At 39.1% G+C, this 25,309-nt stretch overlaps 1 long non-coding RNA gene across 3 annotated transcripts; it reads right to left on the bottom strand.

Annotated features, from left to right (window-relative positions):
• Positions 1–14,371: 14,371 nt before the first annotated feature.
• Positions 14,372–17,807, bottom strand: LOC136234973 (uncharacterized). Of its 3 annotated transcripts, none has more exons than XR_010691588.1 (6): positions 17,286–17,807; positions 16,034–16,718; positions 15,896–15,957; positions 15,745–15,793; positions 15,497–15,660; positions 14,372–14,612 (listed from the first exon to the last, which is right to left on the bottom strand). It is a non-coding gene; the product is annotated as an uncharacterized lncRNA (long non-coding RNA). The 3 variants fall into 3 exon arrangements; XR_010691587.1 differs by having other exon boundaries at positions 15,497–15,793; positions 16,034–16,093; positions 16,195–16,718; XR_010691586.1 differs by having other exon boundaries at positions 15,497–15,793.
• Between the last annotated feature and the right edge of the window lie 7,502 nt (positions 17,808–25,309).

Genomic DNA, 25,309 nt, shown 5'->3' with positions numbered 1-25,309 from the left:
TAAAATTCTAATAGCTTCTAGCCTTGCCACTGGGGCAAAGGTCTCACCGTAGTCAATACCTTATTGCTGACTGTAGCCCTGAGCTACAAGTCTTGCTTTGTTTCTGACTACGTTCGCTTGTTCATCCAGCTTATTGCGGAAGACCCATCTTGTTCCTATGGTCTTCTGGCTTCTTGGTTTTGGCACTAGATCCCATACTTCATTTCTTCTAAACTTATCAAGTTCTTCTTGCATTGCATTCATCCAGAATTGATCATACTCAGCTTCAGCGAAATTCTTTGGTTCCTGGATTGAGACGAATGCTACGTTGCTGAGATATCTCATGAGTTGATTCCTCGTCATCAGGGTGTTCTCAGCGGCATCAAGAATGGCACTCTCTGAGTGACCTCTTGGTATTCTAATCTCCTTTGGTAGATTGATGTCTTGTGCTGGTTGTGTTTCAACAATCTCTGCAGGTGTAGGTTGGTCAGTGAAAGTAATTTGAGTTTCACTTTTACCTTTGGTCAGCCCTTGAGGCAATGACTCAGCGGGAGCTGAGTGTGGATCATCCTCAGTCAGCTGCATGTCTCTTCCTGCAGGGTTAGTTTCGTCGAACTCAACGTGTACTGACTCTTCTAAGACCTGAGTTCGTTTATTGAAAACTCTGTATGCTTTGTTGTTTGTTGAGTAGCCCAAAAAGATAGCTTGATCAGCTTTAGAGTCAAACTTAGCTAGGCTGTCTTTAGTATTTAAGATAAAGCATTTACAACCAAAGGCACGAAAGTATCCAATGTTGGGCTTTCGTCCTTTCCAAAGTTCGTAGGGGGTCTTCTTTAGTATAGGTCTAACTAGAGCCCTATTAAGAATGTAGCACGCTGTGTTAACAGCTTCTCCCCAAAAGTACTTTGGAAGCCTATGTTCACTCAGTATTGTCCTGGCTATTTCAACCAAGGTTCTGTTTTTCCTTTCAACAACCCCATTTTGTTGAGGCGTTCTAGGAGCAAAAAAATTATGGTCAATGTCGTTGGTTTCACAGAATTCAACAAACTGTTGGTTCTTGAATTCTCCACCATTATCACTTCGGATGTTAAGTTCTTTATCATTTTCAAGTTTTCTTACTAAATTTGAAAACGTTTCAAAGGTTTCATCCTTGCTACTCAGCAAAATGATCCAAGTGTACCGAGAAAAGTCATTTACAATGACCAAGGAAAATCTTCTTCCACCCAAGCTCAGCGGCTGGAGTGGACCGAAGAGATCCAAGTGTAGCAACTCTAATGGACGCTTAGTTGAGACAATGTTTTTACTATGAAAAGATTGTTTGGTTTGTTTTCCAGCTTGGCAAGCGTGGCATAATTGATCTTTTTCAAACTTAAGTTCTGGCAGTCCCTCAACCAATTGCTTTCTTGCTAATTTGGCCAGGAGGTCCATGCTTACATGACCAAGTCTCCTATGCCATAGCCAGGAATTTTCTTCCTTTGACACTAAGCATACAGTTTTTGAAAACTTCTTTTCTAAGTTCAGCATAAAGACATTATCAATACGAGGGGCAGTTAAAATTAACTCATTTGTTTTACCCTCAAATATTTTACATCCAGTGTCATCAAATATAACTTTTCTCCCATTGTCACATAGCTGAGCTACACTGAGTAAGTTATATTTGAGTCCGCTGACTAGGGAGACTGACTCAATAGTAGGATTACCACCAATGGTTCCTGACCCTACTATCTTACCCTTCTTGTTGTCTCCAAAACTTACACTTCCTCCTCGTTTACGAACAAACGTGATGAACTGTGTTTCATCACCAGTCATATGCCTCGAGCATGCGCTGTCAATGTACCACATCTTTGACTTCTCAGCACACCTCAGGCTTACCTGCAATATAGCTAGTTGCTTTTAGGTACCCAATTCTTTTTGGGTCCTTTCTTGTTAGGTTCAACAGGTAAAGCATCATATTTCATTTTATGACGACATACTTGGACAGTGTGTCCATTCTTTCCACAGAAGTCACAGCTGACCTTCCGTTTAGGATGTCTCACTGACTGGTCAGCACCCCAGTGCTGAGCGTGCCAGCACACCTTTGTGGTGTGACCTTTCTTCCCACAGAAGTCACACTGGACATTCCACTGAGGATTCCATCTCTGCTGACTAGTACTTCGGTACTCAGTGTTCAAAGGAATATTTCTTTTATTCGGAACCTTAAGTTGGTTCTGAATTGATGTGACATCCTTTTTCAGTTTCTTAGAATCTGATTGGACCTCAAAGACAAACTTTTGCATAATTTCTATATAACTGTGCAAAGTTGAGTTGTCCTGGAGAAGATATCGAAGGTCACTCAGTTTGACCTCCTCAACCTCATCACATCGCCTGCTGAGTGCTCTAACCTTTTTATTACACTTTTTGACAAGTGTATAGAGGTCACTCAAGGCATTAACCATTTCATTTCTGAGCAAGGGTAGTGATAATACCTCAGTTGAGTGTTCCTCATCGTTAGATGCAATGGAGGGGTCAGCATGCTCAGAAACACATAGCTCAGCAAGTTCGTCAGCCATGAAACAAATCTTTGCTGACTCAGTGGCATCAGCTTCTGATGATGAAGACTCATCACTGTCGCTCTAAGTTGCCACCATTGCCTTCTTGCTGTTCTTTCTTTCTTTCCTTAGCGTGGGACAGCTTGACTTGATATGGCCAGTTTGATGACATTCAAAACATGTAATGGGCTTTGAGCTGTCCTTCTTGTACTTGTTGTCGCTGGACTCAGCTTTGTACTTATCAAACTTCTTGTAAGGCTTCTTAGAATATTTGTCATTCTTTCTGAACAGTCTTTTCATCTTTCTAGTGAACATAGCCATTTCTTCATCGTCTGTTGAGCTCCCATCAGTGGAGTCAGCTTTCATGATAAGAGACTTTTGCTTCTTATCTTCAGACTTTTCCTTCACCTCAAAGTTCTTCATTGATATCTCGTGGGCCAGTAGCGAGCCAATGAGTTCATCATACTTGTAGGTGGTTAAGTCTTGAGCTTCCTCAACAGCAGTTTTCTTTGCTTGCCAGCTTTTAGGAAGACTCCTAAGAATCTTCTTGACTTGCTCTTCCTCAGTGAAGATCTTTCCAAGTCTCTTGAGCTCGTTGATTATGTTTGTGAATCTTGCGTTAATGTCAGAGATTCCTTCATCATCATTCATTTTAAACAGCTCGTACAACCTCATGTGCTGGTTGACTTTGGATTCCTTCACCTTGTTGGTTCCTTCATAGGTGACCTCCAGCTTCTTCCAAATCTCATGCGCTGACTCACAACCTGAAATCTTATTGTATTCTGCAGCATCTAAAGCACAGTGAAGCATATTTATAGCCGAAGCATGATTTTGTAGCTTCTTGAGATCATCCTCTGTCCATTTAGTCTCAGCTTTGACAACCGTTTGGCCATCAATAGTTTCAACAGGAACAAATGGGCCTTGGACTATAGATAGCCATGCACTCATATTTGTTGCCTGAATGAAATTCTTCATTCTATTCTTCCAAAAGCTATAGTTAGACCCAAAGAATAGAGGAGGCCGAGTTATAGACAGACCCTCAGGTAAAATCTGAGTTGTCAGATTTCCTGGGAGAAACCGAGTGCTGTTCTCAGCCATAGTGGGGATCAGCTCAAGGTAGTTAAACCTTGCACAATGAGCTTTCAGGCTCTGATACCACTTGTTGGTCCCTTATAACGTGACAAGTTAGTTCTAAGGGGGGGGGGGGATAGGAACTATTTTAAATTTTGTCCGTTAAGGCTGACTTCTTTTCTTATGAAAAGGTTTACACAACGTCACTAAGTAGATTCAAGACACAAGCTTAGTCAACTTGTGACTAAGTCTGCTTCTTTACTTGAGTCAGGAAATAGCACTTAGAGTCTATTCCTGAACTCAGCTTATTAGTAGACTTAACTCAGCGTGAGTTCCTTACTTAGTCAGTTTTATAGCAAGCAATATATATTAAAGGAGTTTAAGGGTTAGAAAGATATTACTCAGTAGACTTATCCTGGTTCGGCCTCTCTGCCTACGTCCAGTCCCCGGAACTCGCTCTGAGCTTTTTGAATTCTCTACTGAGCTCTCTAAAGGTAGAGCACGAAACCTTTTACAAATAGAAGCTGAGTATAACAAGAGTACCTTCCTCTATACCTCTACTCACTCCTATATCTACTGCTGAGTACTATAACCGAGTACTCAGCCTCTCCTTTCTATTTTTCTAGAAATGATAAAGTGTTTGCCCTAAACAAAAATTGCTAAGACACTTTAGATGATTGAAAATCACTCTAGACTTTTACACAATAATGTAGAAATTGGTGTAAGGTATTTGCTTTGCTTTTCTCACAGAAACTTCAAGTATGAATTTGGTCGGCGTTTCGACTAATTGAAGATCTGCATCGATTGAAGCAAATGGATGGCCTTTATATAGTGACACTTGAGGCACCTGGTCATTTCGAATTTCGAAATAACCGTTGGAGGGAAACGGCTTCCTATCATTGTCACTCTGGGCGTGCTCAGCATCGTTGGCCAATAGGATTCTTGCATCTTCTGTCTTCGTCAGTCCACAGCAGAATGTTTCGACATTTAAGGAAAAGTCCACGAGACAGCTTCCTGCGCCTTCTGAACTTTTTCCAAAGTAGAAATACTTTGTCTAGAAGTTGAACATTGTCTGCCGCTGTCCAGACTGCATTGTCGTCCAACTCAGCAGCTTCCACTTGAAGCTTTTGGCCTCGAAGGCTTCTCGATCCTTCTTTTGCTGAGTCGTCATTTTGCTTGATACGGCTTCGTTTTGAACTCTTGGGCCGAATGGTCTTAATGTGTTGACTTGGGCTTGACTTCCACTTTAAGGGCCTTTGGGTTTTTTAATCTTAATGTCTTGTAAACAATTAAACTCAACATTGAATAAACACATTAGTGTAATAAATCAAGGCATTTAAATTTAATGTGTTAGAATATTTTTATCATTACTTAAATAATTTTGTCAAATCAAAATCATGTGGAAAGGTGTTTCAACAGTTGATACTTAATGAACTCGTTAAACACCCCACATAGGATTCACTCTTTACGCTCAAGTGTTCCGGGTAAGGTGTTTTCTCTCAATTTTCCAACATAAGTGATAACTATAGTGGCTTGTACAGTCATCCAACCTCTACCACTATGCCTCCTTACTAGGATTTGATCAAAAGGACTTAATTGGGTTGTAATGAAGGGTTAAGGTTTGGTGTGATTATGATGGAAATGAGGCTTAAGAATCTTATTGAGTTTCTAAAATGTTAAGTCACTATTGGGTAGTTGAGAGCATTTATTTATTTATTTATTTTCTTTTCTTCCCCTTTTTTCTCAAAAATTTTGAATAAGCTTTTTTTTTGAAATGTGAGAATTGTATTCCTAGGGGGGTAATGTGTGTGAGCCAAAGAATGTATATGTTTTTGCTTTGATGCTCTCTTTTTTAGACTCATATTTATCTATTAGAAACTCATAGATTCCGAGAATTTTGGATAGAAAGTGATGGAATAGGGTTATATTATGGTGGCAAAAGAAGGGCAAGGCTCAAAATGGGGAACAAGGGAAAATGATTTCGGGTAGGCTATTGGTTTATATGGTGGCGAAATGAAAGAAGGCCTTAATTATATCAAATTCCTAGTTCGGTGCGTGTGGTTTCGGTTAGTATTTGATGCAAGCCCTATAGTTAAAAACAAGCGTGGATCCCACATCAAAGAAAAGAAATCGAGCTATTTAATGTGCTCGTGGCTCAAAGTATCTCTCCATGGGTGCGTTTGTGTGCTACAAGTTCAAGTGTTTCAACTATGGATAAATGTCTAAAAATGAGTACTTATTCAAAAAGAGTTATTCAAGTTTTTATTCATGACCCGACGATTCAATTTTAGAATTGTCAAATGAAGGTTTATCCTATCACAAGTTAATGCTATTCAAGACTTGGTTTAAAGTTTGTTTCGGGAGCTAATTGATAATTTAGGACATTAATACTTGGGTTGGGGTTGTGTTGCCAAACAACAACAACAACAAAGCCTTAGTCCCGAAATGATTCCGGGTCGGCTAACATGAACCATCATATAAAACCGTGAAAATCAAGTCGTGTCAGCGACACAGATTCGCTCCCTCCACTCCGTCCTATCCACTACCATATTTTCCTCAATTCCCAATAAACTCATATCACTCTCGATCACCCTCCTCCAAGTTTGCTTAGGTCTTCCCCTACCCCTCACCACTACATCCCTTTGCCACTCTTCGGTTCTCCTAACCGGCGCATCAAGCGCTCTACGTCTCACATGGCCAAACCACCTTAGTCGGTTTTCTCTCATTTTATTCTCAATAGATGTGACCCCTACTTTTGTCCTAATTATTTCATTACGCACCCGGTCCTTTCTCGTGTGACCACACATCCATCTCAACATACGCATCTCCGCCACCGACATCTTATGGATGTGGCAGTGTTTCACTGCCCAACACTCCGTACCATATAACAATGCTGGTCTAATTGCCGTCCGGTAGAATTTTCCCTTCAATCTATTAGGCATGTCGGGATCACAAAGGAAACCCGTAGCACTCTTCCACTTCGACCAACCAGCTTTAATCTTATGGGCAACATCTCCATCTACTTCTCCATCCGTTTGGATAATATATCCTAAATACCGGAAGCAATCCGAGGCCTGAACAACTCTCCCATCTAGGGTGATTGTCCCTGCCTCCCTACTCCTACGGCCGCTAAACTTACACTCCAAATATTTTGTCTTACTTAGACTCAACTTAAAGCCTCTAGATTCTAGAGTTTGCCTCCATAGTTCCAACTTCATCTCCACTCCTTCTTTCGTCTCATCAACCAACACAATATCATCTGCAAACAGCATGCACCATGGTATACCATCTTGAAGTGAACTTGTTAGTTCATCCATAACGATGGCAAAAAGAAATGAGCTTAGTGCGGAACCTTGATGCACTCCAATCGTAATAGGAAACTCTTCAATCTTCCCAACACTAGTACGTACACTCGTGCATACTCCCTCATACATGTCCTTTATGATGTCAATATATTTCCGCGAAATGCCTTTCCTTATCAAGGCCCACCAAAGTACTTCCCTTGGTACCTTATCATATGCTTTCTCCAAGTCAATGAAAACCATATGCAAGTCTTTCTTCTTATTTCGATAGTGCTCCATTAATTGTCTCATTAGATGGATGGCTTCCATAGTTGATCTTCCCGGCATAAAGCCAAACTGGTTTTCCGAGATCTTCACCGTCCTCCTTAGCCTTTGTTCAATCACTCGCTCCCAAAGTTTCATAGTGTGACTCATTAATTTGATTCCCCGATAGTTGGCACAATCTTGGACATCGCCTTTGTTCTTATACAAAGGGATTAAGGTACTTTTCCTCCATTCTGATGGCATCTTATTGTTTCTCCAAATTTTGTTGAAGAACGTCGTCAACCATTCGATTCCTCTTTCTCCCAAACATCTCCAAATCTCAATAGGGATGCCATCAGGTCCTACTGCTTTCTTCAACTTCATCTTACTTAATGCCATTTTGACTTCACCCTTTTGAATCCTCCGCAGGCATTCATGATTTATCATATCGTGATGGATACTTATATCTCCAACATCTTGTTGGCGATCTCCATTAAATAAGTCATCAAAATAGGACCTCCATCGTTCCTTGATATCCTTATCTCCAACTAGGACTTTCTGGTCCACATCCTTCACACATTTAACTTTTCCGAGATCTCGCGTCTTCCTATCTCTCATCCGAGCAATTCTATATATGTCTCTTTCCCCTTCTTTCGTATCCAATCTTGTATACAAATCCCGATTCACCTTTGCTCTAGCATCTCGTATGACCTTCTTTACTTCCCTTTTAGCCTCTTTGTATTTTTCGTAGTTCTCGTCACTCCTACATTTCCCCAATAGTTTATAGGATTCTCTCTTACTCTTTACTGCTTGTCGTACTTCTTCTGTCCACCAAGATGTGTCCTTACCCGGTGGCATGCTACCTTTAGATTCCCCTAGAACTTCCTTCGCTACTTCCCTTATACTATGCTCCATCTTATTCCATATCGAATCTATATCTGAATCCATATTGCAAGTCCAAATATCTTTTTTGGTCATCTCATCCACAAATTTTTGTTGATTCTCCCCTTGCAATTTCCACCACTTAATCTTAGTCTCTACTTGAGGTGTTTGTTTTCTTATACATTTCCTACTTCGAAAATCTAGCACCACTACTCTATGTTGGGTTGTCGTACTCTCACCAGGGATCACCTTACAATCAATATAACTCTTTCTCCAAGCACTCCTTACTAAGAAGAAGTCAATTTGGCTCGCATTACCGCCACTCCGATAAGTCACTAAGTGGGATGTTCTCTTCATAAACCATGTGTTCATGATACTCAAGTCATAGGCTGATGCGAATTCCAAAATATCATTTCCTGCTTCATTCTTATCTCCAAAACCATGCCCTCCATGAACACTCTCAAACCCATCTCGCCTAGAACCCACGTGTCCATTGAGATCACCCCCTAGTACCATTTTTTCATCCCTAGGAACCTGTTGCACCACTTCCTCTAAGTCATCCCAAAAAGCTTGTCTTATAGACACATCTAATCCTATTTGTGGCGCATATGCACTAATGACATTCACAACCTCATCCCCTATCACTAGCTTAACACTCATAATTCTATCGCTCTTCCTAGACACCGCTACTACCTCATCAATATACTCCCTATCAATAAGAATACCTACTTCATTTCTACCCTTATCCTTTCCTGAGTACCAAAGCTTATAACCCCAAGGAGCTATCTCTCTAGCCTTGGCTCCAACCCACTTGGTTTCTTGTAGGCATAATATATTTATTCTCCTCCTCTTCATAACATCTACAATTTCAGCTAATCTTCCTGTCAAAGAACCTATGTTCCATGTCCCAAAGCGTAACCTACTACCCTTACCCCTACCCCTACCATTACCGTGGACTAGCTTATTTACCCGTAACCCTTGCATATTTGATACCACCCCCGGGTCCTGGGGTGGCGCGCAGCTTCGGGGCGACGACCTAGCAACCCTTGCACATTTATCACTACACCCGGGTCTAGGAAGTGCAGCGCGTCGCTGAGTAGGGAACGCCCCAACGGTATTTATATTATGGTTCATGTCATAAGATGTGGCTAAGTTTTACGCTGGCCGCCACAAACCTACCGCAACCCTCCTCCTTTGTTCGGGCTTGGGACCGGCTGTAAAGGCCACCAAGTGACCCTCACAAGTTGTGTTGCCAAAATATTGAAAAAAAACTAGAAACAATTACACGTCTCCATTCCCTCTCTTTTACCCCTCCAAATAATACAGTATACTTACGTATAAAGATCGATCCCACAGATTCTAGACAAGCATTAGCTATCTACGGGTTCTTGAAGTCTAAACGATTAATTTGAAAAGGTTAATTCAAAACCATGTTGTACAACAATAGAGAGTCGGGTTCACTTTCTAAGTTTGAGTCAAATCAAAGCTATTGAAATAAAACACCGAAGAGAAATTCGTGATTTTAAGATGGTGATTTCTAAAAGAAACTTGGTGCTAAGACCTTAGATCACCTCGTTCTATTCCTTCACTCCTATTTACCTAACCGGGCCAATGGTTACTTAAATACGACAAGAAAGCCTTAAGTAAATGAGAAATTCTAACATTAAAGTGTTGGAAACCACATCGACTTGCTATCGAGTCTAAAAATGTAGTTTTCCACCAATCTCTTGATACTATGGTGAGTAAAAAGCGATTGACCGAAATATGAGTTAAGTTTACGTTCCTAGTTCTTAAACACAACTTCTTTTCGGGTATTTTAACTAAATAGACTTCTAACTTTGCACAAAACATTAGCAAGATTCCCCTCATCACTAGTTAGGAAGAATTAGTGCTTGGTCATTGGGGAAGTAATACTTGAATTGAAACAAAGTGAAACAAAGTGAAACTTAGTGAAAGTAAGTGATGGAACACAAAAGATGAAGAAATTCTTACTCAAAACTCAAAATCAACTTACAAACTTGAATGGAAATAACTTAGAAACATGAATTTGAACTTAGAAACTACTTAAAATAAACTCAAACAAAGGAAAGACAATTGCCCAAAGCTTGGCTACAATAAATATTAAAAGTGTGTCGATTTCTTCATACATCTCATGTCTATTTATAGGCTAATCTTTGCTCAATTCAAGATGATAATCTGAATTTGATGATTGGTAGCCTCCAAAGTACTGAATTGGTGCATTAAATGTCCTTGAGAAGTCAAATTGATGAAGAGTATGGGCTTGCATAGAAAGGAGGAGCCACCAATTGCAACTTGCTGAAATTCTCAGGTCTCTGACCTAGGGAGGTCTCGCCGAGACCTATATAGGTCTCGCCGAGACCTAGTCGAGGGCCGTTGAAATAGTCCCGCTTCATACCTTGAGCCATCACTTTAGTTATAGGGTTTTTGAATTGGACGCTATCTTGCCAATTGATACTCCAAGTACCCTTCGAGCATGGCTCCTGTCTTTACCAGGTATCAATTTAGCTATAAGGTTTTTGAATTGGACTTTATCTTGCAAAGTTTGTTGAGCCTGTAGCATTTAAAAAAGGTAATTAAAATTGGAGTTCGTTTTCATACTTATGTTCATTCATAATTAGTTTATTATTTCTTAAGTTGATGGCAGTAAGTAAGCTTGAAACATCCAAATAAGGTTTTTGAATTGGACTTTATCTTGCTCATCCCTATCATGTACTCTTTTATCCCTCTCCTACTTTTATAGTTTCCTTTTTAAAGGTTGTACTTGCTTACTTTCAGCTTCTGCCTATATTCTATGCATCTCGATGAGCTCACGACATTGTGTTCACAATCACATTTATGGGGTTATATTTTAGATTTACCAATGATTTGATTTATGTATGTTGTCATTTCCAATTTCAAAATTTATCATCTATTTGGATCCAAGAGTTACATCTATCTGGCTTATTCAATGTTTTTTTAATCATGGCTTCTTAACAAATTGCTGTTACTGCCCACATGTTCTATTAAGTTTTTTATTTTTATCAGTGTAATTTCTTTTTTAGCTGTGAATGTATATACTAGGCGATTAAGTCTAGGGGAGCATTAATATACTGAACCAGTAAACTTGCTTAAAGGGATAAATCAGCCTCTGGAACGTGATTTAATCATAATTCTCATACCCAGACTACCACGACTCTAGCTTTTAATAGACATCTACTACGAGTAAGTTATATGTTAAAAAAAATAAATGATCAAAGGTTTAGTGTCCTTTTGGTTCAGCTGTTTAGATCTTCTGTTTGGTGTTGTTGTTTACTAACTATTGCTGTTAGTATGTAAAATTATATAGACATGTTTTAAATCAATTACTAATTAATAAAAAAAATCCAATAAAAAATAAGGGTTTCCTTTTGTGGTGGAAGGCCATCTTCATCACTTGAACCAGCTCTTGATGCTTTTGCACTTGCTACATCCAGTTATTAAAGGCAATAAAGAGACGATACAAATTTACAAACAACTTGTAATGATATTTTCACTATAGAGATGTGTAGACCTCACTGGTCTTTTCTTCATTATTAAGTGACATGTAGTTACAAGTTGATTGAAGTTTGAGATGCCCTTAATACTGTTCTGAATACCCAAAATTGAAATAGATCAAGAGTCAAATGTGACAAAATAATAAATCAAGTATCAAATGACAAAATTTTAATTAAATCAGAAACCAAATAATAATTTATACCAATTATTAAGGTGCTTTTTATCATTAAATTAAAGTGCATAATGTGTGTTTTATCGAGGAAATATCCGTTTATCAAATTTATTACAAACATAAAATTGAATTCTTTGAATTTAAATCCCTCAATCTATGAAAATATGCATTAACCAAAATTGAATTCATTGGATGCAAAGTATTATATATATATTTTTTTTGTAATAACAAAGTATTATTATTTGTTTTACTGATTGTTACGCTAATTTTTAATTGGTTTTATGTACAAATTAGTGAAGATTATATACTAAAAGTGGGAGGTTTATTCAATATCTTTTTATACAAATTTCACTTTTTTATATAATTAATGAGATGAGAGTCAATGGGACAAAACTACTTAACAAAAAAAGGCCTTTGGATTTTGTTCATGTCTTATTGATTTTTGTGTCGCAATTATCATATTGTTCTTTTATTTATTTATTTACTATTGTTGTCTTAATTTTTAGATTAAAATATAAACTTGTATATTTAAAAACATATAATTATTACTAAATTATACTATTAGAAAATAAAATTCATATTTTAGTGGTAAGGGTGGCAAATCCCTTAAATTAGAGTGTCGAATTCGAGTTCCAATTTATAAAATATATTTTGAATAAGAGATAAATCACCTAAATAAATAGTGTATGTTTGACAATCAAATTGATCTATTGGACCTAATAAAAAAAAATTAATAAAAGAAGAATGTTAAAAGGAAAAAATAGAAAAAACTAAAACACAAAAAAATGTTTGTCTTACATTGTAAAATCTTCCATTTGATTAGATATCTTATTCAATTTTTCTTAAAGATTTTATAAGAAAACAGTGGAATTATGGCTCCAAAAAAAATATATTTTTAAATTACATTTTAATAATACATTAGGATTTACATTTCTTATTTAACTCATTATTTAAAAAAAGTTAAATTAAGACTAACATGACTGAATCGTCAAGAATAACAGTTTGAATTAAGAGGTTGGATAGCTCAAAAACAAACCAGAAATTTGAAAGAAAAAAAAGGAAGAAGAAGAAATCCAATTGGATTTAAAATCATTACATGCATTCACTCATCAATTTATCAGAGTAAGATAAAAATCTCAAATTGCACCCGTTAACTCTACCGAATCCACCATAATCATCTGAAATTCAAAATCCATTGTATTGAATAACAAACATAACGTACAAGATGGAATCGGGTCGTAAAAATGTATGAAAATCAGAAACAGAAAAAAAGAAGAATTCCAATCCTAATGTATTCACTAATTTTTCCTTCCCAAAATCTTTCTCTGAATATGCAAATTAAAAACAGATCTATAAATTTAAAGCATTCAAACAAACTGTTTGTTTGTTTCCACAAAAAAAAAAAACACAAAAAAAAAGTATTCAACATCATGTGTGAATCAGAAACCAAAAAAGAAGAAGTCCAATCCTAATTTATTCTGTAGTTTTTTCCTTCACAAAAGTTTTCTCTGGACTGCAAGAAGAAAAAAACATTGATCACGGTTGATTTGTTTGCATTAATTTTAAAGCAGATTTTTCACAAATACTTGATTCCTTACCAAAAGCTTTCTCTAAATCAAACTTATTTATGTATATCAGACTGCACTCAAACAAACCACAACTTACAAATTAATTGAAAATAAAATGTTGGTATTGGCTCCATAATTGAGTACATCATGTTGAAATGGTGTTTCCTAACACTCTGTGGCCAAAGAAAGGCTACTCTGATGGCTAATATTGCACAACATCGCCGGCGATCAACCATAACTAGGGGAGGAAACCCCTCCTCCTCATGTTTAGTCATTGCCGGCCACATGTGCAATACTAGCCAGAGTAGCTATGGATGGAGATTATTTTTTCTTCTCATTCATCAAGATCTGTAATAAGAATCACTACAAGAAAATCATCAGTTAGGGACTGAAAATTCGGTCGCAAATCAGTCCCTAAATGCGTTTAGTGACCGACTTTCATCAGTTACCAACGGATTACAATCGGTCAGTAACTAGCTGGTCGGTAAGAGATTAACGACGATTTTCCTAATTTAGTCGCAACGTTTGCGACTAACAATACTAGTCGCAAAAAACGTCTGTAACTTACCGACCAAATATTGAGTCGTGAAACTATAAAATACAGTCGGCAATTCTGCTTCAGTGATATGTCTAAATCTTTCCTTACTGACGGAATTGAAGTATTTTAACATACCGTCAGTAAAATTATCAATTTTTCTAATTAATATAATTAATTTTCACAAAAATATAAAGTTAAATTTGGATTGAAGAGAGTTCATTGTAAACAACATAACTAAAACATAGATGCATAATATTAATAACTAAATCAACATTAATACAACCTTAGTAATACACACAAGCAGCATTGATAAGCAACTTAGTTGATACACGGCAAAGAAAAAGACCTGTAACAATCAAAAACTTTCCTCAACAATAACCTGCCACATCTAGGACATCACACACAACTAGTCCAATAACCAGTCCAATACCAGTCCAAAATCGTGTAACAAATTGTCCTCCAAACTTAACTTCACAGCAAAGCACCAGAGAGGAAACTATAATATTCACAAATCATGTTAGGAAAAATTCCCTAATGGAAAACAAAGGAATTAATGAGCCACCAACTTGAACAGATATGACTTAGTTTCTAGTCTCAATTACATAAAGAGTTTATTCATCATACTGAAAGAACACAAAACCCAGAAACTAAAACTGAACCAGAAAAAAAACACAAAAAGCACACCAGTTGTACCATCCAGAAATTTATTATCCTGACTCCGAGAAAGCTCAACCATCAACTTGGCAATCTGATTGTCGACATCCATCTGCTCCAAGATCGTAGCACCATTATTCGCTGAGAAAACAAATAAATTTAACACAATATGGAAGCTCTTGAAGAAAATCAATCTCACAAACTAGATTTCACTTCATAAAGAAACACAGTAAATTCCAGGAGATAATGGGACCTAAATATAAGATGCACAAGAACTTATACAACAAGGACTATAATCTCCATAATCAAGAGTACATTGTTATAATGGTCTTCACATTATGACAAACACAGTAGAAAATCTATATCAATTATTGAACCCCAATTTATACAAGCCCGAACTGGTCAAAGTAACTCTAACTCATTCTAATTGTCAAACGGATCTAGTACGTAAACCTCAAAAGGTCCGATAATACCCAAAACCTAAGCTTTTTCAATTAATTAGTTGTAACCAAATAGCCCAAAGTGAAATCTATCGTGCAATAATGTCCCAGATTTGTTTATCAATAGCAATATGATTTTAGATTTTAAGATCCCCCCAATTAATGTCTCTTACTTATTCTTAGAACAAATATCATTCTAAGCATCTCTAGCCTATGTATATATCACTCTTACCTTTCCATAAATATTTCTGCATTTATCATCTACCAATTTCAACAAGTAATCTAATAAAAGGAAAACAAAAGTTTAATGCACTTGTATACTCATTAGAATAGAAATAACCAATTGAAACTGGCCAATATATAAACTTAGGGCCTTCTAGGATCGATTATGTTAGTGCATGAGAAAAGGAATGGATGTGATTGGATAAATGACAGTATTCACTTATGCAAACCTCTCAAACCATTTCAATATACCACTATAACCATACCAAATTGGACAATGCCGACTTAGCAAAATCTCCACTGAATCTAAAAACCATGAAAGCATTTGATTCAGATGATCTAAAAGATTAATAGGGGAAGAACCTCTAAAGGCAGGACGCTTGTCCTCAAACCTTTTCTCCCAGCTCATTTCTGACATCACCATCATGACTCTGAAGCATCTTTCCCAGCTCGCTCCTTTCTGAGGATGACTCGCATGATCCCAAAAAGCCAGAAATTCGCTCCAATGCCATCTCTGGATCACACCTCTTGAAAGACGAAACACAAAAACACATTTTGTTATAAAACATGAACAAAGAAACAATTAATGCACCAAACAAGAACGTGGTCACCAAAAAGACTTGCAGCTTCTTTCATCACAGTTCCACATTTATTTTGAATCTACAACAAATAAACAATTTCAGATTAGTGCACGAAAATGAGAATTTGAGGACTTTGCAACTTCAAGGAAGAGCTCGTGTTAAGAGAGAAATCAACATCTACCAACACCAATTTCTTTCCGAAGTAATGAGCCAAGGCCTTGGCAAGAATTTACTGGTGAAGTTCTGCAAGATTCAAAAGGACGTGTCAACTAATACTACTTCCCAGATTAGGATTAAACATAGATTTGAGAAAACTAACCTGCATTTCCTGAAAGCAATATAGCTCCATTCATGAGTAAAAGTCAGGCTATTAAACCACCTTGCTTCCAGAAGGGTGTCGTGCACAAGAAGACCGACCCAGTTAAGATGGCTGGAGCAACTATTAATTAGGTTTATAGCTTCAAGGGAATCCGATGCAACCTGAATTGCTAGGTATCCTTCTGCTCGAGCCAGCCTGAGACTTTGTAGGATTGCTTGTAGTTCTTCCTCCAGCGGAGTGTAGGAGAGACCTATCGGACTGCTACCACCAAACTGAATCCTCCCCTTATGATCGTGAAGCACAACGCCAAAAGAGCTGTTATTGTTAGTCGGCCTAAATGAAGCATCGCAATTGATTTTGCTGACTCCGGTTGGTGTTGGACGATGCCTCCTTGGAACTCTTATACTCCCTTTCGCCTGTAAGTCTTCTTTCGACTGCTGCCTTTTGAATGAGTTTGATCATTGTCTCGATTGCTTTTGGCACGTCTAGAGTTTGTTTACCATGGGCTTTGCAGTTTCTTTCAGTCCATAGGGCCCATATTACCCCTACATACATTCCAATTTCTTTTCTGGACATTTGAGCTAGCACTTGAGAGGCCCATTCAATCATTGAGTGGCCCTGTATTTTGTAGACTTTTAGTGGAAGCTCAGCCCCTTTCCAATACAAATGTGCGGCTTTGCAATCTCTAAATAAGTAGAGCAATGTCTCTGGTTAGTATGGTTTGCTCGTTGTTATAACAGAAAAGTCAAACAACAATATGAGAAAGATCAATGAATTGCTTACTCAGACAAAACAGAGTGTAGCCAACAAATTTATCAATTGTAGAAGAAAGAAAACAAATGAAGGGAATATTAATAGCTAAATAAAAATGAAAATCATACATGAAATATTTTCAATTATGTTGCACAGAAACTATATTTGCAACTCTGTTCCATAAAAACTATACTGCAATTTCATCATATGAGCACTACTTCTCAGTCAATTATATTTGCAATTAAGGTCCCAATACTAGCTACCTCCACAAGGCAAGACACTTTCTTACATATAACTCCAAATTTTAACCAAAACTCTAAATCTTAGATATACAAAATACCACCACGTGAAACTATGGATCATGCTTTCCAACTTAATTTAAAGATTAAGTCAAACAATATAACAACAATAAATCGAAAGCGACCAGGAAAGACACTTATAAATACCCTGAGCTACAAATAAAGAATATATATAGGATTTTCACAGATAAAAAATGTACTTGAGCAGAGCAAATCTTGAGATTGATTCTCTAAAGATGCTTCAAGTGTTGCTTGAGAAGTCATTTGGAATCATACTCTCTAATCTTCTTCCTGGCCACTTGAATTCATTTTGAGATATGTAAGAAAAAGCAAATGACTCAAAGACCAGAAATTGAAAGAGGAGAGAAAGAAACATATGAATATCAAGAACTCATCTCATCTTGCTCGTATTTTGTTGCCTCAAAACTCATCTTGTTGGCCACTGTCCCCTTGAAGCCTCATCGGGTCTCTAATCTTGATTGCGCAGTCTGAAACCCTAATAAATCTCTCGTCCTCCTCTAGTGTCAGCAGCCACACTCTCCAGCAGCTGTAATCTACACAAGCCGTCAACAAGCGAGTGAGGGAGATTAGAAGAAGAGATCGAGTGGAAGAATCTAGCCAGCAACAAGCGAGTGAGAGAGATTGAAAGAGGGGATCGAGAATTTTTAGGGTTGGAGAGAGGAAGAGTCGAATGAGTAGATTAGAAGAGGGGATCCCTTGGGCATTAGTGTCTTTTTCTTTTACAATCTGTGGGCATTAATGTCTTTAATTGTTTTTAATATTAATAAATAATTTGTTTTTTACTTTAGTTTAATTGAATTAATTTAATGACTTAAACTGTGGTCTTTAAGAATCATGTGTAGTGGCTAAAATGTGCCTTTAAAGTGGGCCCCATGTTTCCATAGGATTACCAACCAATAATCTTGTTAAGGACTAACTTTAGTCTTTAATTAATGACCGATCTTATTTCAGTCAATAAAATTAATCATTATCTATTGTTTTTCTTGTAGTGTTAATCTAAGAGGCTCTGATCCATTATGAGATTAATTGAACAAAAACATTAAGCTGATAGCTAATTACTGCCAAACAACATCTTTTATATTAATATGTGATAGTTTGAAGATTGGTTATCTTTAGTGCATTTTTTTTTGTGATTTATATAAATTGCTACCCTTATATAGTTGGAATGTCGTATGTATCACATAAGAGATACATTTGCTAAATATTTAATGATCAAAATTTGCTACATGTAAGATCGATTTACAATATTGCTAAACTGATCTTTAAGGCCAGTGGTTGATCTAAAGATCATTGCCGCTATTGTCAGCATAGTATGTCATTAATGGTTAAATGCGATACATTTTTTTACTAGATAATGTAATGTACAATTGAAGAACTTGATTTAGGTCTCTCCAATTGAAGAACTAGATAGTATTTACAATTGAAGAAATCTTAAAAGGTTAGTAGGTCATTCTAAGCACATATGGGAAGTTATTGATGATTCGTGAAACCAACTGAGCTGAATCACAAGCACGGGCTCATCCCAAACTTAAGCCCACGGTTCAAGGTTAAATGGGCTCCTAATAAGGGAAAGGGCTAACCGTCCCGAAATCCCAACAAGGCACTAAACCACCCACTCAGAGAAACGGGACCACGTTTGTGACTACGTGGAGAACGTGGCACAGAAAGAGTAACCGCCCTCGGCGGTTACCTAGAAAGGCTTATAAAAGAAATAAGAAAGCCAAGGGAGGGGTAGGTTCACATTTTTCCTCAATACGATTATCAATCTACTAGAATTCCACATAAAACTGACTTGATCGTCGGAGAGTTTTCCCGGAGATCCTGTCTCCGGTTTTGTTTTGCAGGTAACTACGACGAGGATCATCAAATCAAATCCGGCAAGTTATCATTGGTGCGGTGAAGGTGGACCTTTTTTACCAACATCTGGTTAAAGGTACACCAAGAACATGTCAGAGCCATCACGAACAACCGGAGTTACAACCAGATCAACTAGTATGAACTCAAGAGGTCCACGGAGTGTGAGTTCGCTGCCTGCGAGTACACAGCCTGTGATACCCAGCTCGACGAATCCTTCAGGACAGTTGAGTCCATTATTGGAGGTCCAAGTGCAAACTGAGATGGAGATGTCGAATAGTGAGTTTGTGCAAATGGCAGGACAGGTCTTGGCTACGAATATGAGCCAAGCGGCTGGAGATCGAATGATTAGTTTATTAACTGCAATCGCAGATCACAATACCGCTGTAGCGGCTGCCCCACAAGAACCCGTTGTCACTTCGACACAACCATCGACTATTCCTGCCGTATCTACGCTTCCGCAGTCATCTCGAGAGACGAATCGAGTAGGTCAGGGTAGTCGCATGACACCACATAGCCATCCAAGCAACTACTCGCACCAAGATCCTAATATGACGGTCCATCCGACCTGGCAAACATCCCAACCGATGTCAGGAATGCAAGGAATTTTTCCGCTACAACAAACGGAGCCCTTTGTTCACAGACATTCAGAGTTGATGACATCTGGAGCGAATGTGTCTGGGCGAGAGCACACTTGGAATTTTGATCCTATAACTGGACAGCGGTTAGACCCACAGCGAGAACAAGTGTCGACACAGTATGGCAGGTGGATATCACCTAGAATTCACCAGCAGCGGATGGAAGAAGTTCGGCGGGAACCCAATACTGAATTGGAAGATCAACTGCGAAACATGATGGAGCGAATGGGGTACACCCCTAGGGCGAGAGCAGTGGTGCAGAGTGATTCGCCTTTTGCCCCATCGTTGCGGGAATTTATTCCAGATCACAGAATAAAAGCACCGGCGATACCTAAATACTATGGGGATCCAAATTCAGACCCTGAGGCGCATGTCAGGAACTATAGAGAGTTAATGGATGTTGCAGGAGCAAGCGAAAGCATAATTTGTCGATTGTTCTCGACCACTTTGGGTGGAGCAGCATCCGATTGGTTCCGATCTCTACCAACCGAATCCATTCACAACTGGACTCAGTACAGTCGTGATTTCTGTGCAAAGTTCGTGGGCTGTAAAGCGGCAGATGTGACGGATAGGCAGCTGAAAGAGATCAAACAGAGAAATTATAATTCCCTAAGGGAATTTGTTGTAGCATTCAATGATATTCTGGTGCGGTTGCAGAACCCAGATATCATGAGCATTCGCAACATAATGGCGGATGGAACCACAGATTGGAGCATGCGGGAGGAAATCATCCGCAACAAGCCACGCACAGTGGCCGAACTCATGAAGATAGCAAAGGAATTCATGGAAGTGGATGATGTTAACAGGGAACATAAAGCTCAGACCCGGCGAGAAAGAGATGCGGCTAGATCCACTTCGGACAATCGGCGCCATCAAAATCAAATCCAATCTAAGGGTAATTTTGTTCGAAAAGGCGATCGCTCCTTTCAAGGGGGGGGGATATCAAACACCATTGAACACGACTCGCCATGAGGTGTTACTTTGGATTGAAAAAAACCCCCTGAAGAAGGATGTGCAGTTTCCTGAGGCGAAAGGTCGAACCAGTTTGGGGAGATATCCTAACAAATACTGCAGGTTCCACAGATTGAACGGCCATGACACGAATGATTGCTACAAATTGAAGAGGGAGATTGAAAAGCTGATTGAGAGAGGAAAACTGAGTCAATTCGTTAGAAAAGAAACGATTGATGAAAAAGTAACACTCCCACGTGAGATAGAAGCAAGACCAGAAAAGAAGCAGAAAAAAGGAGTGATTAACGTAATAGCAGGCGGGATCTATGAGCCTCCAACGAAAAGGGCTGGCCGTGAATAGCGAAAAAGCAACACGAGTAGGGGGGATGCCCTCAATTATTCATTTGCGCGAATCACGGAGCCGCATGCGGATGCGTTGGTGATTACGGTGGCCATTGAAGGATGGGACGTCAAGCGGGTCCTTATTGATACAGGCAGTTCTTGCAATGTTATTACTCAAACTGCATTCAACCAGTTGGGAATTAACGACGAGCGAGTAGAACATACGTTTATGGATGTAACTGGTTTTGGAGGTCAATCATCTCAAACAAGTGGACAGGTGGTGTTGGAGACAGAAATGGGCAATAAGAATCTAAAATGGAGAGGTGATCTAGAATTCGCAATTGTTGATCTCCCATTGGCCTATAATATAATTCTGGGGCGTCCGTTCCTGTCGGAAACGGAGTCGCTCATTTCAATGAAGCATTTGACATTGCATTTGCCAACACACCAAGGGCGAGTCATTGTTGAGGGTAATCAACTTATATCTCAACAAGCTTATACATTGTCACTTAAAACAAAGCCAGATGAAGAAGATAAAGTTGATGAGAAGTTGCCGGCTGAAGCGTTAGGAGAAACAGAACTATTCGCCATTTCAAATGACAAGAAAGTAAGGATAGCGGCAGGACTTCCAGAGGAAACGAAGAAAGCCATTACCGAGGTGTTGATCCAATGCGAGTCGGCATTCGCCGCTCCTGATGAAGTGCTGAAGGGGATAAGTCCAGAAATAGCAACACATCGTTTGAATGTGGACAAAAGTGCAACCCCAGTGCGATAGAAAAAGAGAGGACATGCTCCAGAGCGGCAGAAGGCGATTGAAAAAGTAGTGGCGGATTTGCTAAAATCAGATGCAATTCGAGAGGTCACTTATCCGGAATGGCTAGCCAATGTGGTGCTAGTCAAAAAGCCGAATGGAACGTACAGAATGTGCGTAGACTTCAAAGATTTGAATAAAGCTTGTCCGAAGGATATGTATCCGCTACCTAACATTGATATATTGGTAGATGGGACTGCGGGATTTGAAGCTTTATCATTCACCGATGTGAAATCCAGTTACCACCAAATACCAATGGAGAAGGCGGATGAGATCAAGACGTCATTCATAACTCATCAGGCAACTTATTGCTTCAAGGTGATGCCCTTTGGACTGAAAAATGCGGGAGCAACCTATCAACGGATGATGAACAAAATATTTTCAGACAAATCAGGCGAGAACTTCTCGATCTATATAGATGACATGATCATTAAAAGCAAGAAGATGCAAGACCACCCGCAGGATATTAAAGAAAACCTGGAAGTGCTGATCAAATATGGCCTCAAATTGAACCCGGAGAAATGCACATTTGGAGTGAGAGCGGGGGAGTTCCTAGGTTTCATTGTTAGTGGCAAAGGAGTTGAGGCGAATCCCGAGAAGGTTAAAGCAGTGATGGAGATGAAGACTCCAAGGAACATAAGAGAAGTACAGCAACTCAATGGGCGGTTGGTGGCATTAGGGCGATTCATATCATGCTCAGCTAGGAGATGTCTACCTTTCTATAATGCCATCAAAAAATCTAAGTCCTTTGAATGGACACCAGATTGTCAAGAAGCATTCGAGGGGATAAAGCGATTACTATGTTATCCGCCCTTAATGAGCAGGCCAGAGGATGGAGAAGATTTATTTCTTTATGTATCCGTCACCAGCACGGCGATATGCACTATAATGGTGCGGGAAGAAGAAGGGCAACAATATCCGGTGTACTACGTGAGTAAAGTCTTAAAGGATGCAGAACTTCGATATTCGAGGTTAGATAAAATGGCCCTCGCGGTGATAACCACGGCGGCTAGGTTGAAGCCATACTTCCAGGCGCATACTATCATTGTGAGAACTGGAATTCCAATGCGAAAGGTACTGCAGAAACCTGACGCATCCGGGCGATTGATGGAATGGTCAATTCGCTTGGGAGAGTTCGATATTCGTTACGAAGGAAGACCAGCTCTAAAAAGTCAAGTACTTGCCGATTTCGTGAATGAGTTCACGTGGGATGAAGACGAATGTCCAAAAGCACAAAAAGAAGAATGGAGTATGTTCACAGATGGGGCATTATCCACAGATGGAGCTGGACTGGGAGTCGTCATCAAGGGTCCGGATGTTATTCGCCTGTACTATGCGGCAAAGTTAACATTCAAAACTACCAACAATGCCGCGGAATATGAAGCAATGATATGCGGATTGAAGTTGCTTAATGAACTTATGCCAGAAAGAGTGGTAATCTACAGTGACTCTAAACTCATGATAAATCAGATCACAAAAAATTATCTGGTGAAACAGGAAGATCTGGTCAAATACCATCAGGTTGTCGGTAGATTGACGCAGGAGTTAACACATAAAGGAATCGTCTGGGAGATGGTGCATGTTCCAAGAGGCCAGAACACAAAGGCTGATGAGTTGGCAAAAGCAGCGACGAGTAGAGACCCATGGAGTCAAAAAGCATGTAATTTGGAAATAAGGTCGTCACCAGCATTCGAAGCCGATCAGATTATGGTCATCGAAGAGCTAGAAGATGATGAAGATTGGCGGATGCCCATCCGCCAATATCTGGAACATGGAGATTTGCCGGTTGATAAAAGTTTAGCCAGAAAGCTAATCGGGCAGTCAGCGAGATACTCAATTCGGGATGGGACCTTATACAGGAAGTCATATACATGTCCATGGTTAAAATGTATTAGCCGCAATGAAGGAGATTACGTGCTGAGAGAACTCCATGAAGGAATTTGTGGTGCGCATGAAGCATCCGCGGCGTTGGCAAGAAAAGTCAAGTTGATGGGATATTATTGGCCGAAGGTGGTGGAAGATTCCCAGAAAATGGTAGCGGAATGTCACAGCTGTCAAATCCATGCTAATGAAAAGCATGTCCCAGGAGCCGAACAAGTAACTATAATGACGGCGTGGCCATTCGCAACATGGGGGATTGATATAGTGGGGCCATTCCCAGAAACAACAAGGAAGAGGAAGTACTTGGTAGTCGCAGTTGACCACTTCAGCAAATGGGTAGAAGCAGAGGCAGTAACCGCTCAAACACCTGAGCGAATGATCGAGTTCTTACGAGAGAACATTATCTTGCGGTTTGGAATCCCATAAACGCTTATAACCGACAACGGTACCCAGTTCAACTGTGTCAAATTCAAAGCATATTGCGAAAGCATAGGGATCAAGAATCATTTTTCCTCCGTAAATCATCCCCAGTCGAATGGTATGACAGAGGTTACCAACAGGGCCATGATTCAGGGAATCAAGAAGCGACTAGGTGATAAGAAAACAGGTTGGGCGGATGAGATACCTCATATGTTATGGGCATACAGAACTTCTGTAAAGGCAGCAACAGGCGAAACACCCTTCTCGCTGGTTTATGGAGCCGAAGCAGTCCTACCTGTTGAAATCCATTCGCCTACAGATCGGGTAATTTATTACTGCGACACCCAAAATCCTATCAACATTAGAGATGCATTGGATTCTGTTGAAGAACGAAGAGAAAAAGCTTACATGCGAATGGCAGTATATCGCAATAGAATCAAGAAGTATCATGACAGAAGGGTGCGAAAGGTGATAATCAATGAGAGCGACTTTGTCTTGAAAAAAGCAGATAAAATACAGTCCAGAGAAGGCAAAGGAAAATTAGGCGTCAACTGGATCGGACCTTACAGGGTATCCAAGAAGTTGGGACCATCAACTTTTGAAATAGAAGAAATGGGCGGTAAAAAGCTCCCGCGCACCTGGAATCTAGAGAAGCTACGCTTATATAAACAGGCCGAGTAGTTCAGGGAAATGACGAGTACTCTTTTTCCTTTTATGAGTTTTTTCCCACTGGGTTTTCTGATAAAAGGTTTTAATGAGGCTTTGATCCCACACAGTTTATGTACCCATGTAACAAGAAGTCTTTTTTCTTTATCAATAAAGATGTTCATTGGTTACAATTATTCAGTATGCTACGGCTAAATGCAGGTCCTTTTCAAACTGATAATACAAACACATAAGTGTGTTGCCTACAAAAGAAAGGCGGATGCATGATTACGCATCATTCGTAAAACCTTATGGTTAACCTTAAACACATAAATGTGTTGCCTACAAAAGAAAGGCGGATGCATGATTACGCATCATTCGCAAAACCTTATGGTTAACCTTATGATTATTTGAAAAATTACAAGGCATAAAATTAAGCGAATAAATGAGTACTCAAAAAATTGCAAAAAGGGTCTGGCCACCCTAACGAAAACAAAACTAACTACGAAAAATTACAAGTATGAAGTCAGCAAAAGGCAAGGGTCGCATACGAAAATAACCGGTATTAAGGCGACGAAGAATAAAACAGCAATTGCACATATATGAAAAGCGGCGGCAAAGTCGCTCGGTTGATATATATACTGGCAGTTTGTTACATACA

Source organism: Euphorbia lathyris, chromosome 7, assembly GCF_963576675.1.
Source record: "Euphorbia lathyris chromosome 7, ddEupLath1.1, whole genome shotgun sequence".
In the NCBI taxonomy this organism is placed as follows: domain Eukaryota; kingdom Viridiplantae; phylum Streptophyta; class Magnoliopsida; order Malpighiales; family Euphorbiaceae; genus Euphorbia; species Euphorbia lathyris.
Note: the sequence above shows the minus strand (reverse complement) of the source record. Positions and strands in the feature narration are given on the sequence as shown.